This window comes from Palaemon carinicauda, chromosome 9 (assembly GCF_036898095.1).
Source record: "Palaemon carinicauda isolate YSFRI2023 chromosome 9, ASM3689809v2, whole genome shotgun sequence".
NCBI lineage: Eukaryota > Metazoa > Arthropoda > Malacostraca > Decapoda > Palaemonidae > Palaemon > Palaemon carinicauda.
Window position 1 is genome coordinate 147,368,536 of NC_090733.1, and position 14,769 is coordinate 147,383,304.

Consider the following 14,769-nt stretch of genomic DNA (forward strand, 5'->3'; position numbering starts at 1 on the left):
CATAATGAAAAGGAATCATGATAAAATAGCGAAACCAACTAAAACATATACCGTGGGTGATAACATCTATATTCAAATCAATGTCAGAAAAGGGCTCAACTATAAACTAACACCTAAGTTTGAAGGCCCATTTAACATTTTGGAAACATTAACGGCCAATAGGTTTAGAATTCAAAACGTAGCCCAACCCACGGATGAGAGAATAGTACCATTGTCTCACATAAGAAATTAAAAAGAAGTGAGGAAAAATTTTAATTTTTGTGACTAAAAGTTTTCTTTTTAATACAGGAGTAATTACATATGTTTTTTCTCGTTACAGGTTTCCAAGATGAATTTTTTGTTGTTGGGAGTGATATTGTTCGCTCAGACATTTTTTTCGTATGGGATGAGTTCTAAGACTAAGAATATATATTTTAAATATGGCAATATAGTTGAAAGACAAGAAGACATTTTTATTACATCAACCAACGTAATTGTCGAAGTGCATATGCAAGCAATTTTTCTTCAAGAGAATGATGTCACTAGCTTAAGAACCGCCATTTCAAGGTTTTCTGCATCATTGGATGAGTTGCATAGGAGACATTTTCATTTGACTACTAAGACTTTGCTTGGATCAACATTAAAAGTTGCAGAGATGCTATCTGATGACTTGAAAAATAAGACTGGAGAGACAGGATCTTTGGCTTATGACCTTTTGATGTGGACTGTAGGACACGAACAAAAAGAAAGACGGAATCCGTTCATTTATGCTGCATTAAGCATCTTTGGGTCTGTTGCAAGTTTAGGTTTAGGACTTTCCAATCGTCTTAAAATTAGTAATCAAAATAAGAAAATTGAGTTCTTGACTCATAAAGATGAATTGATTATGTCAGAACTAAGGGATCAGTTAGCTTCAATCAATAAAATTATGGATTTGTTAAATGAACATTCAGATAATATCGTTCAAATTATGGAAGTACAGGATTTGTTAGCAACATTAACGTATTATGATTCAAAGATAGATCACATACATAACAGAATTGCACATTTCATTGAGAAATCCAAGGATTATGTAGAAGCTATCACGTTAGCAACTAAAGGTGTATTGTCGCCCCATTTGTTGCCTATACGTTACTTAAAATTAGTTCTGGAGAACACAAGGGATAAACTAGGCTATGTTCCTTTGTTAGACGAACATAGGTTAGAATTTTATTACAGCCTAATTACAGTAAACGTAGATAATAACAAGATTAGGATTACAATTCCCTTTGATTCTTCTGATGCCTGGCAATCTTACAGGATATCACCATTTCCGACTTTCATGACGAATCACTCAAATCCAGTAATATCCAGTTTGACAGGACACGTATTGATTTCCCCAGACAAGGAAACATATACGGTCATTAAAGACTTAAATCAATTAACTCACTGTTCAGACGCAATGGATAGAAAAATATGTACAGCTGACTCATTTGAATTCCGTAAAAACTTGATGGATTCATGCGAGTTAGGTATAGTGCTAGACGGTGCTCTCTCCCATACAAGTGAAAATTGTCTGGATAAGCTTTATCCCTTTGACAATAAAGAATTCAATTGCAGACTAAATAATGGCTCGTGGATACGATACGACAAGGACGGCTTCAATGTATCATGCCCTGACGGATCCACATCCTTCAACAACATCTTCGTCGCAGCAGATGGCTGTATCGGGACTTCCCCGAATTCCATGGTGACTGGCCTACGGACAATCATCAGAGAACGAGCTTACTTCGCGAACTTCACGTGGACCTCTACAATGCCCGCACTTCCTCTCCCCTATAAAGGAAGTGTGGCAAAACGCTTAATGAAACTTACCGAAAAGGACCACCTGTCACCGACTTACAAAGAGATTCTTCACCCTATATTACTAGCTGGTTTTTGTGTAACGGTGTTAATTTTTATCGCCGTGAACATCCTTGTTTGGCGTAGGTTACGGCACAGCAAGCAGCTACAAAGGAACGAGTTGAATAGCCCTGACAATACCCCCTACCTGATCCAATTCAAAGCTGTATGAGTGGCCACCTCATTCGCTAAGGGAGTAATTTGTCAGGATGATGTTTGTATGAAAAGCTGATTAGTACGCTAGTAATATGTAATTAAAGAAATTCTCTACATTTGCATTGTTAAAAATACATTTAAAATAACATTTAAAAAAATAAATAAAATAAAAAAGGATATAAATCATTTTTTTCTCTCGGCATCTAATAAAAATATATAAGCCGGAATGTTAAAAAAGAAAAGAGAAAAAAAAAAAAAAAAAAAAAAATATAAGATATATAACAGAATCTATGGGCATCTAATAAAATGTATCAGCCCTATATATAAATATATATATATATATATATGTACGAAACCGTGGTACGTGTACGTACCAGGAATTCGTATTTGTGCACTAAAAATTGAGTATCTTGTTTCTGACAAAGGTAACAATTATTCTTTATCAAGTTACCGAATCATTTGTAAGTCAGAATTTATTTTGTTTTTTGGTACCATGTAATCATTTGCTAGCAATGTACCATATATATGATCTTGGTTTTATCATGCATTTTTCTTTTTGCTTTGGTAATATCTTTTTTGTATGCATTATTGTTATTATTTTTGATGTGCCTATTTGGACATTCGTCCTCAGTTGGATATAGCTAGTTTTGAACAAAGAATGATACGTATGTCCAGTCACACCTAATAACCATGTTTCGGCTTGTTGTTAAATTTTTGTAAAAAAATTGAGATAGCTGGCCGAGCTTATGTAATAGTTAGAATAGTAATATTACATGTTTAAAACAAATGACGTAATATGTCATGTTGGTTGGAAGAGCTAACCGTGAGATTTGCTATGGTCAACTCAAATTGTAAGCAGGATGTAAGATGCTGAGTTGCCATTCTTTCTTAGTGTCAACACATTGTCTCTTCGTGTGAAAGTTTGTGACGTCACCGGATGCAGGTGTCTTCCGATTCCGTCACTTAGCCAAATTAAAGCAAGTGTACGATATTTGGGATATCAGTAATTTATTCAGTTCATATCTAAACTTCACCAGAATTGGTCATGTGGACCAAGACAGCTTCCTCCAGTGATGGAGATGTTTAACTCAGTTGTTTATTCACAATAAAACTTAAAAATCACTAAGATGTGTTCAATAAACCATTTAAATACATCTGAAAACAACTCATACTCAAATGTGTGCTTAAGACAGTAGCACACCAATACATGCACTGCTGTGCTGCAGCAGTCGTGTGGGCTTGAGGTCTGCCGATCTCATGCCGGGTGCCATGCTCAGTGGCCTCTCAAGGTACAACGTATGAGGTCGGCTCTACCCGAAGAGGGCAAGCCTTTTAGGCTACCCAAACCACTCCCAACCAGACCTTCATCGGTTTCTATGCTACTGACGGACTCAGAAGGGTCTAATCCTCCACATCAGGGGTCAAGAGCAAGAAGCTCAAAGGGGCAGACGCCGGAACTTGATTTCAGTCCGGTGGCCTTCTCGAGCCAGCTCATGGAGAGGTAGCGTAGTGTAATCCAGTCCCAATTTGGTCCAATGCCAATCGTTTGCTGTCTATGGACGGTTTGGGCCAGGGACTGCAAAATCAGGAAAATATGATGGATAATCCTTGCGGTCCGGACTACTACAACAACGGTAGTTTGTGGTTCCGGACGTGTCAAAGCTCCCGGCGATCGTTTAGATCGGCCCGTGGCGATTGGCTCTTCATGACACGTTCTCAGAGGGCATGTTGACAATAGCAGGAGGTGGTCCCCGTCCGGTAGAAGATTTTGAATGGTATCCACCTGGTTTACAATTCATCTTCCCTTGATATGAGTGCCGAGCAAGCTCGGTCTGACTGGGTCCGGACTTTAAATGAGTGGGACTGTGTCAATACCAAGTTAACCCCTCATAAGAATACATACACTATGTTCGAGGTGGACGGGCAAACCCCAACACCATGTACCACCAAGGTAGTAGGCCTTACTTTACAGGTGGATATGGAAAGCAAGCCCACGCCGCAACTACGGAACTAACTTCCCTGTTGTTCCCAGGAGGCCAAGAATGCTGGATCGATGCACCAGCTACTTTCACGGCAGGGTCATTGTACTGTACTAGGCCACAGGCTCAGGATGTGCTACAGGCAATGCCAGTATCCCAGGTAAGCCAGCCTTCCACCTCAAGATCCCAGCCGCAAAATCAATATGTGTGGGTAAGTCAACCGCCACTACTCCATTTATTGCGTCTCCGGTGTATCATCCTTCCTTCGAAACACAGGGAGTGTTTCACGGATATAATACGCATGCGAGAGGTAGTAGAGCTAGGGGAGCCTTCCTGCATAGAGGACTCCCCAGGTAGGAGGAAGGCTGTACCTCTTTTGGAGCCTTTGGGCGTTCAGCAATTGGCATACAACATTGTAATCTGAGGTGGAGATGGTTGAAATCAGCCCCCTCCACCAACCAGTTTTTATCAGATTCCTATGGCAGACTTAACACTACACAGGGGATCTTCTGAAGAAAGCAATAAAGGAGGTAATTTGCCTAAAAATATCAAGCACGTTTGTTCAGAGTGCCTAAGAAAAACTCGGACAAACGAAGAGTAACCTAGATCTGTCCTTTTTGAATACATATATTCAATGTGACTAGTTCCATATGCTGACCGTCTCACAGGTGAGGACCTTTTGTCCCCGTGGGGCCGTCACCACCTCTATAGATCTTACAGGCATTTATTTTCATGTTCTGATAGCAAGGCTTTTTCGTCCTTTCCTAGGATTCAAGCTAGGCAAACGGGCTTACACCCTCAAGGTGATGCCATTCGGACTCAACATAATGACCAAGTTATTCATTAAGTTGGAGGACAGTAGTCCAAGAGATGAGGACTCAAGGAATACAGTTAGTGGCCTACCTAGACGGTTGGTTTATCTGGGCCAACAGCATCAAGGAATGCCACAAGGCGTCGGGCAAAGTAATAAAATTTCTGGAATACTTAGATTTCCAAATAAATTTCAAAAAGTCCCATCTCTCTCCAGCAACGTGCTTCCAGTGGTTAGGTCTTTAATGGATCCTGACCACACACAAGCGGTCGATTCCACCACAGAAGAGGATGGAGATAGTAAGAAACACAAGAGGATCTCTCAAGGACAAACTAACGACCCGGAGAAACCAAGAAAGGGTCCTAGGTTTACTCCAGTTTCCCTCAGTAACAGACACATTACCGAGAGTCAATCTAGAAGATATCAATCGAGTTTGGCGGTCCAAGAAAACAAGAAATATCGAGTAAAAATTTCTCAGGTTTCACCTACACTAGGGGAAAAACTTACACAATGGACGAAGGTCAGAAACCTAGCAAACTCAATACCTTTACGATTCCCAGCGACAACATTGGTGGTCCATTTAGATGACTCCCTAAGCGTTTAAGGAGGCTATTCCCAATACGAATAGGTCCTGGGGTTGTGGACAGTGGCACTCCAACAACACCAATATCTTAGAAGTCAAGGAAATGTTCTTGACTAATAGGTCTTTCCCCGTCACAGAAATAACATATCAGTCTAATTTTAGACAGCCAGGTGATAGTCCACTGCATTAACAGGGGAGGTTCCAAATCAAGTCACATAAATTAAGTGATGGTAGCTATCTTTTCAATGGCAACAGGGAACCTTTGCCACCTGTCAGCTGTTCACCTGGCGGGAGTAAGAAATGTGGTTGAGGATGTTCTACCAAGGACACCTCCGCGGGAGTCGGAATGGTCCTTGGCCAAAAAGTCATTTAACTGGACCTGCCAACAGGTTCCGGGTCCCCAAGGAGACCTATTTGCCACGGAATCCAATCACAAGCCACAATGTCATGTGGCCCCCAACCTGGACTCTCTGGCCTATGTCACAAACGGCATGTCCATAGATTGGAACAACTGACGGAGGATTTACCTGATTCCACCTTTAACCATGCTATTGAAAGTCCTGGACATGCTCAGGACTTTCAAAGGTCGGATTGCCCTCATAGCCCTCAATTGGCCAATGCAACTGATTCCCTATCTTGGTGGAACTAGGACTGTGATCTCGGCGGATTCCCGAACCAAGTTAGCACGGATGGTACTATCTCACAGTGTGTCTGCTTCCTCACGGATTCAGAGTGCCTTCACTTTATGGACTATCTGAGATTTGCAGCACAAAGAGATGCTGAGATTGACCCTTTTAACACATTGTCCCTAGTGTCAGGTATATGAGATTCTACCCTTCGGGAAAATGATTCTGATGTAAGGAAGTTAGCTGACTACGAATCTGGCAGTTACCTTTTTCAGAACTTTCTTGGAAAGAGGTCTAGCCAATAATACTATTACTATGGTTAAATCTGCTTTAAAGGAAATATTTCAGATCGGGTTCAATTTTAATCTTACAGATTCGTATTTTTTGTCTGTTCCATGAGCCTGTACTAGACTAAAACTAGTAACTCGCCCTCACGCAGTTTCATGGGTTTTAGATGATGTCCTTGATTTAGATTCTGACTCTGATATTGACTCATGCACTTATATAGCGCTACTTAGGAAGACGTTATTATTGATAAGTTTAGCCTCAGGAGCCAGATTATCTGAACTCTCAGCATTATCTAGAGAGCCAAATCATATTGATTTCTTTCTTCTGGTGGAATTTTATTCTCTCTAGATGGAAAATTCTTAGTAAAGAATGAGGGTCCACAGAATAGATGGTCCCTGTGGAAGATTGTCCTACTTCCACAGGATCTATCTCTGTGCCCAGTTGTCACTCTGGAAAACTATTTAAATAGACCTTCAGGACATTTGTTTATTAAAAAGGATGGAGGAACCATTTCCCTGAAAGGAATCAGACAATAGATTCTGTATTTTATTAAAAGAACCAAGCCGGAATCTGTACCACATGGCCAAGATTAAAAAGATATAGTGGTTCCTCCAGATTTAACACAACCATTATAACAGGGTCCTATCTTCATATATATTTTCCCTCTTAGTGCCTTGTCTCCTAATAAGGAGCTGGGCGGCACCTGCCTTCCCTTTCCCCCCTACCTTAACATTAACCTTGATTTGGGGTGTAATTAAGAGATTGGTATATCAAAGATTTTAGTAAAACACGCTTAATTGAATTACTCTATTTTTAATTCAGTTCATTAACTTTTTGTGTATTTCCAAGTATTTTTAATTCAGTTCATTAACTTTTTGTGTATTTCCAAGCTTATGGGACCAATTCTCAGTTACTATTTCACGGAGAGACACAGGTTGAGCCCAGAAAAGGGATTTTGACGAAGGAAAAATCTATTTATGGGCGAGGAACCTGTGTCGCCCAGTGAACCCTCCCTCCTTTTTCCTCACTCTAGGCTGGCCCAAGCTTGGGGTGCTAATAGGAATGATGGGAGAAGGATAGGTAGTGGTGGTGGGGGGGGCCAGTAGCTGTAGTGAACGACACCTCATAGTAACGGGGGATTTTGAGGAGGGAGAAGTCTAATTGGAAAGGGATCAATGGTAGTGGTATCACTCGCCCCAGTTTTAATACCGACAACCTTTAGGGGTGAGCGAGCTGGATATATTCCTAGCATTCCATGCAACTTTTTTCTCTGGTATATTTAGCAGTATTTATACCTTTGAAATGGTGCTTTAAGGAGCATTTCACGGAGCGACACAGGTTCCTCGCCCAGAAATAGATTTTTCCTTCGCCAAAATCCCTTTTATAGTACAGAGAATTGCAATAATCAAGCCTTGATATTATGTGACTCATCACTAAAATTTTGTACTGCCCCCTGATAAATATTTTCTAATAAATGCTATTTGTTCCGTAACCGAAATACAAACCACGCTATTTACATTGGGTTTACCTTTTAGCGCAGCTGAAATGGCGAGCCATTAGAATTTAACGAGGGTGTATTACCCCCGCGCTAGTTAGCGGGGGGGTAGGGGAGTGGTAGCTAGCTACCCCTCCCCCCCCTCACACACAGATGAATGCTCACTTTCACTTTTGGCTCGGACTGTGACAGACGTCTCTGTCTTGGTCCTCTCTTGGCAGCCATTGTTTGTTTTGTCTTTACTTAATCGCTTACTTTTCTTTTACTCAATATATATGTAAACATGTTCTCATGTTTGTATATATATTTGAGTATAGAAATCAGTGAGTTTCCTTTTCAGATTTGTGTGTGTAGTGTACGATATCTATGTGGTGTCCTCGGCAGTTTGGCCACCACGGCGTATTTTATGGGTGGCGATCGAGTTTGACTTCGGTCTTTCTCTCTCTCTCTCTCTCTCTTGAGGTCGTTCACCCTTTTACTACGTGTTACTACGCCCTTGTAGCTTCCTTTCCGTGTGGGGGGGGGGGGGTTGCTACGCCGTACGTTTGTCTCAATTAGTTTATGAATCTAATTGTAGTTGTTTTTTTTTTTTCAGCTTGTAGAACGATTCCTTTCGGGGTTTTCGTTCTTTCTTTAGTGTTCATTCATTTTTAAATTACATAATTATAATTGTTATAATTCTGTTTTGGTTACAGCTCTCCTTCCGTGAGTGTAAGTGGTTGTGAGGGCACGTGCCTGTTGTGTAATTCTTGTTTCCTTTCCCTCGGGATTCCTCTTCGGAGCCTTCCCGGGGGAATGAATGTGTACTAATGATTTTTGTTTTATTTTTTTACAGTTACCGATCTAGTTCGTTTCTGTAATATGGCAACGGTGTGAGCTGTCTTGTTGAGGCCTGGGGATTCGGCTGTTGCTGCCTCCCCCCTTGTATTTTCGTCAGGGGCGTGTCTCCTTCTACTGGAAGTACTCCCGTGACGACGGACAGCTCTCCAGTTCATTTTAGAACTCTCAGGAGGCTTGCCTCCTTGGGCGGGTAACTTTCCTTCCGAGGGAAGTTTTTCCTGTCCAGGCTTGAGTTTTTTCCCTTTTGTGGGGTTCTTCTCTTGCCTTTTTTTCGTGCGACTATGCTCTTGGTGCTGAGCGGTCACACCTGCAGTTTCGCTCAAGGGGCTGGGCAACTGCAGGAGCTCCTCTTCGGAGGATTGCTCCTTTTAGGTCACTGGCTGACCAGTCTCTTCTACGAAGTGTTTCTCTTTCGTTCGCGAGAGAGTACACTCATAGAGACTCCTCTTCGGAGGATTCTTCTGCTGCTGTTGCTGTTGGCCTCCCTCGCCGTAAGGCCCACCGTCCGCCTCGTCGTAAGGGCCTCTCATCTCCCTATAAGGGTGCTAAGAGGCGCCTTTTTGAATCTCCTTTGGAGCCTACAACTCCTTTTTCTTGATCTTCTGCCTTGGTGCAGATGGACAGCAGTCTGATCTCGTCTTCCGACGGGCAACGGTCTTCCCGACGGACAACGGTCTTCCGACGGACATCAGTCTCCCGGCGGACAGACAACGGTCTTCCAACGGGCAACGGTCTTCCCGACGGACAACGGTCTTCCCGACGGACAACGGTCTTCCGACGGACATCAGTCTCCCGGCGGACAGACAACGGTCTTCCAACGGACATCAGTCTCCCGACGGACAACGATCCCTTCGGGGCAAAGGGTTGCCTCCCACGGGGGTTCTTCCCTTGCGTGTCAGGGTTCCCCTGCGCGCCCTTCTGCTGTGTTCTCTCCTGCTCCTGCTCAGTGTTAGCGCACAGGTGATCTCCTGCTCATCAGCGCTCTCCTTTTCGTCAGCGCTCTCATGATGATCATCCCTGCTGTTCCTGTTGGTTACTGTTACGCGCCCACGTTCGCCCTCGCGATCTAGAACTTCGGTTCAGGTCTGGGTCAAGGACTCTTCTTCTATGCGCAGGCTTCCACGCGTTGCCTTCTGCTCGTCAGCGATCATCAGCTCGCCAGCGATCACCTGTCTCTCGGCGATCTCCGGATCGCCCGCGTGTGTTACAGCCGGCACGCCAACGTTCTCCAACACTTCTGAAGGAACATGGTTCGCCAGCTACTAGCTCACCTGCGCATGCTGCTCGCCATCGCGCGATCGCCCACCTGCGGATGCTGCTCGCCATCGCGCGATCGCCCACCTGCGCATGCTGCTCGCCATCGCGCGATTGCCCACCTGCGGATGCTGCTCGCCATCGCGCGACCGCCCACCTGCGGATGCTGCCCGCCATCGCGCAACCGCCCACCTGCGCATGCTGATCGCCATCGCGCGACCGCCCACCTGCGCATGCTGATCACTATCGCGCGATCGCCCACCTGCGCATGCTGCTCGCCGTCGCACGATCGCTCACCTTCGCATGCTGCTCGCCATCACGCGATTGCTCACCTGCGCATGCTGCTCGCCATCGCTCGCCAACGCGTCGACATGCCACAACGCGCCATCGCCAACCTGCGCGTTAGCGCTCACCAGCTCACCACCGATCGCCTGTTGATCCATATCGCCAGCGGTCTTCCTCGCCCACGCGGAAGCGCGTTTCCTCGCCATCGCGCTAACGCTTGCGTTCGCCGCCTCGGACTCACGCTCATTCACCTGCCCACCCTCGCGACCGCTCGCCTGCGCGCCCGCGCGACTGCTCGCCCGCGCGCCCGCACGCCCACGTGCCCGCACGTCTACGCTCATGCGCGTCCGCGCCCATGCTCTCCAATGTTCGCCCGCGCGCGAACCAACGGTGTTCCGTCGCGCGAACCGACGGTGTTCCGTCGCGCGGACGGACGGTGTTCCGTCGCGCGAACCGACGGTGTTCCGTCGCGCGGACGGACGGTGTTCCGTCGCGCGGACGGACGGTGTTCCGTCGCGCGAACCGACGGTGTTCCGTCGCGCGGACGGACGGTGTTCCGTCGCGCGAACCGACGGTGTTCCGTCGCGCGAACCGACGGTGTTTCTTCGCACAAACGTCGGCTTAATTCTTACAGTATCCATTGCTCGTCTATGGGTTATCGCTCGCCGACCATCAGCTCTCGCCCTTCCTACCACGCTCGCCCTCCTTCTGCGCTCCTTCGCTCACCTTCGTTTGCGTTCCTGCGTGACCGCGCATGGGCGCTTCCACGTTCGCCCACGCGCAAATCTTTGAATTACCATCGCGCGAGCTCCAGGGCGATTGCGACCACGATTCCCATTGGGGTTTTCGCAGCATGGCCAGCCTGACGAGTTCTTCTGGAACGTATTTCCAGAACACGGCCTCACCCCGTAAACGCAGAGCATGGCACTTGCAAGAATAGGAAGAAACTTCAGGGAGGTCTGAGCAACACTCCTCTTTCCAGAACCTGGGTTAGCCCTTCCCCGTCATTCCCTGGAAGGATTTTTGGCGGGGGGGGCTTTCCGTTCGAGATTTCTCCATCGGACAAGGGGTGACTGCTTACCCCTTCCTCCGGGGGCTTACCAGGTCCTTTCCCTCCTCGGTTAAGGCCCGAGGTTTGGTTCAAGGAAGCTACAGGAAGATCATGGGTACTTTCCTCCTCTCGAGCTCAGGCACTGTTGTATACTCGAGTCGTTTGTTGTATAATTATGTATGTCCGCTCGATGGTAATGGTTGTTTATTGTTGTTATGGGGAACTGCTGTTAAGGTTTTATTATGGTTTGTACTGTTAACGTTTTCTGATGCTTTCTATATAACAGCGAGTCTAGTTTCTGTAACTGAATTGTCAGTATCACTATGGATCCTTGTCTGGGAATAAACTGCACTTAAAATATACCTCAACGTTTATTTGGACCTGGAATGATATATTACAGGCACCTTGGCCTTTCGTCGTTAAGTATCTAACTTGCGGACAAGCTCGATGTTGCCCCATCTGGACGCGCTGACTGAGGGCTTCCTTCGGGTGTCTCATCTGTGGAGTTCGACGACCTCAGACACCCTTCCATCCTTGAGAAGAGTTTGTTTGTGCCCAAGGACAGAGACTTAGACAGCGGCTGTGTGGAGGAAATCGACTTCCGTTTTCACTCCTCCAAGGCGCTTTCTTCCAGACTCTGCAGGGCTCCAGCGCCCTTTTCTTTCAACCACGTCGGCCTAAGTTATCGGCTACGACAACTGGGACAAGGTGTCCAATTGCAGTTTCCTTCTGTCAGGAACAGATGGCACGGGAGGCTCCCCCGGGGGGGCATAGTCCTAAAAGGAGCGGCAGAGTTCACGAAATTCTAGGATTGCAGGTTTCTCGCTGGGAGGATGCTTAAGGTTACTCATCCGGATGACAGCTTCCCGATGCCCATTCCCGCACAATCTCTGTGATCAGCCAAGGATATCGCGCCTGCCGTCTCTGTCAGCGAATTCAGTGTCTCTGAACCTCTATGCCATAGCGTCGGCAAGAGTTGCCCGGTTGGGCAGAATGATCCATACCTTAGGCGAAGGTCCTCCATAGGATCATCGACGGCTTCACCCCCGGCCTCTTCAGTCAATCCTTTCTTGTAGGGAAGGATCTGAGAGGGGAGTTCCGTAGTCGACCTCTCAGCCCTGATCAAGTTTGTCGAACAAACTTCGGCCAGCGTAGAACAGCAGAATCGATCAGACTGGTAACGAGGTGACAGGACTCCTTAAATCCTGGTTCGGAAGGACGGGTACTTTCAGTTTCCATTCCATCCATCTTCCAGGGAGCTCGTGGAATTCAGCCTAGACTGCAAGTATTCCTGCTTATGATGCAGTGTGGCTATTCCGCCGTGGCATAGCAGGTTTTTTTCCCCAGAGAATTCTCCCTGCTTTCCTCATGGCCGTTCAGATGCAGGCTTCCGCCTCCTCTGCTTTTTGGAGGGCTGGTCAACTCCGGTAGGCTCGGGTTCGACCTTCTTCAGCGCCGGGACAAGCTTCCGGATGCTTACCATGAGTGTGGCTTCATGGTACTTTGCTTGAAGCCTTCTCTTCTTCTGCCTCAACATCTGGAGTATCTGGCCATGATATTGAGTCAACAGCCTTACCACGTTGGAAACCCCGCTTCTCGTCCGTCCAGCGAGGTTAAGCAACGTCGGTTCTGGTCGGTACTTGGATGGGTGACCACCTGGGGACGCCAGATTCTGTTGCCACATCCTCCGAGCCTTCCTTTCAGTTGACTGTGGCAAGACTGAGGAGAGTCGCAGTACCTGTTCTCAGTCAAGCAGAGCTTTCAGCCCTACCTTGGAACGTTTCCTAGTTCTCCTTTCCTCATTGACCCGTCTATAGTCCAAACGGTCGCCTCAGGATAAGTTCCATGTGGGGCGGTCCAAGTTCCGGTGGTTTCAGGCAACGTTTAACCAGACTTCCTGGCCCCTATGGGACCAGTGGAACTATTAGACCTGCAATGGGTGTTGACCTATGGAACCTCTTGATGGTAGTGGATATTCTCGTCCTTTCCCCAGATTCTTGATGCTGTTCTCGGACTCGTCAAAGGAAAGGGGGGGGGGGGGGCATGTTCCGGTCCAGGCCTATGGTCAAGACCTGAAGGATACCTCTCCATCATTCAGGCAGGCTTAGGGGCCGTAGTCTGGCCCCTCTACAGATCCTACAGCTCCTGCCGAGTCGCCCCGTGCGCGTCGACTTCATGATTCTGGCGTGTTCTAACCAGCAGCGGACGCATTTTCACACCTTCACATCTTGCAGTAGAGATACCGGGATGATTGAGATTATCTCAATACCACCATCGGCTCTCACATTCCAGGCAGAGGAATGTTCTCTCCGACTATCCGAGCTGAGCTTCGTAGAAAGAGTGTACCTGGGGGTCTTTGACCTTGAGTAACCAGCAAGTCCTGGTCTGGGGGACCTGATCGCGACAGCTTGGAACCTCAAGCTTCCGCTGTTCTTCCCCCCAGTCTCAGACCCCGAGACTCTGGCAAGATGCATTCCGGTGATGGTGGGATAACTTCGACGCCTGCGTCTTCCCTCCTTTTTGTCTGTGGACAATGGGTCTCAACAAGACCAGGTTGTCTGTCAACCTTTCAATGGGAGAGCTCCACTGGGACTATGCGCAGAACGGTTTCTGGACCCTCTGCTTCCCCTGACGGAACTCCCGGGAGAGCTTCTCCCACGGCGCAGACTACTCAAACAACCACACTGCAACATCTTTCATGAGCCGGGGCGTCGCTTCGGCTTCATGCCTGGAGACATTACGCCTCCTCCTCAAGAAGAGACAACCCGCTACAGTCGCGGGGCGGAGGTCGCGTCATCTGCGATAGTCATCCGCAGGGGTCTACCAGACGAAGTGAAGAGTCTTCGGTGGTTGGTGGCGTGGGAGATATACCTCTTCCCTTGAGGCCTCTTCTCCAGCAATAACGAACTTATTGCTTTTCGGCGGGAGGAAATTCCTTTCCGCTCTCGGCAATGAAGCCTGTCGCTCAGTCTTTCCCTGACCTTCAGGCTGAAAGGAATAACTTTTTCCTTCCCGCTGGACCTTTCCTCGCTCATGCGAAGCTGCGAACGTCCCTGCCCTAGTCGGAGTGAGACCTCCAACATGGAGCATGGTTCGGACTTTTTAGTTCCTTAAGAGATCTTCTCAAGACTCTCTACGTCAGGCCTCTGATCGTATTCCGTCTTGGGGCTCCTGCTCACTCTGGCCGCGGCCAGTGTGTAAGCAATCTTCTTGGTCTCGTACGACTCCGCCCTTTCTAAGGAAGAGGGGAAGGCAACATTCAGGTTCGCTCCCGAGTTGTTGGCTAGACTCAGAATCTTGGGGTCCCGGCCCTTCGGTCCAATTCCTTCAAGATTTCGAGTCACCATTCTGTATCAGATGACCCAAACCTTCTCCTTCTTGCCAGTAAAGGAATCGAGGGGTTATCTTTGGGAACAGCTGCAGTTTGTCCTCACGTGCAGCCGGGTTGGGAGCACAAGAAGGACACGGGGGAGAGTCACCAGTATACCTCTTCAGCTCGGACTCAAGGACATTCCTCTCGACCTGAATCCAGACCCTCCCC

The 14,769-nt window shown here is 47.1% G+C and overlaps 1 protein-coding gene and 1 pseudogene across 1 annotated transcript in view; both read left to right on the top strand.

Moving 5' to 3' along the window:
* The window catches only part of LOC137647250 (homeobox protein 3-like), a 270,280-nt gene that overhangs the window by 79,145 nt on the left and 176,366 nt on the right, over nt 1–14,769 (top strand). The gene's annotated exons all lie outside the window — the stretch shown is intronic.
* On the top strand, nt 12,791–12,909 carry LOC137647371 (5S ribosomal RNA; annotated as a pseudogene).